At 36.8% G+C, this 448-nt stretch overlaps 1 protein-coding gene across 8 annotated transcripts in view; it reads right to left on the reverse strand.

The window, feature by feature from the left end:
• The window catches only part of LOC102679863 (acetyl-CoA carboxylase), a 23853-nt gene that overhangs the window by 15505 nt on the left and 7900 nt on the right, over positions 1-448 (reverse strand). The gene's annotated exons all lie outside the window — the stretch shown is intronic.

The following is a 448-nucleotide window of genomic DNA, read 5'->3' on the forward strand; positions in this document are numbered from 1 at the left end:
TTTTCCTTTGTTAATCCCATTTGGTTAGCGTTCTCTATGATATTTTAAATTCATTGTCGCGTTCTCCCCATAGCAGTTCGCGGATCTCGTTCCTTGGTTTAGCACCAAGGGCCACTCGTTAATTATTTTTAAATTAGTTTTAATTCGTGTTAATATATTAATTTATAACACATCGAAGGGTTCTTATGCCTTTCTTCGTGGATGCTTCGAGGAAGATTGATGCGGTAAGTGATGTGATTTGATCCTCGAGAAATCTTTCGTGAGAATCTTTCAAACTGTCGAAACTTTTTGAGCGAAATTCCTTAGAGTGGCCCTCAATTCTCGCGCCGTGTAAATTTCGTGGGCAAAAGTTCCAAGTGACGTAGTCGAAATGATGCTTTTCATGCCAAATAAGCTGCATGCAGTTTTTTCCAAGAAAAAAAAAAAAAAAAAAAAAAAAAAAGGGAAA

Source organism: Apis dorsata, unplaced genomic scaffold (genome assembly GCF_000469605.1).
Source record: "Apis dorsata unplaced genomic scaffold, Apis dorsata 1.3 scaffold_227, whole genome shotgun sequence".
Lineage (NCBI taxonomy): Eukaryota > Metazoa > Arthropoda > Insecta > Hymenoptera > Apidae > Apis > Apis dorsata.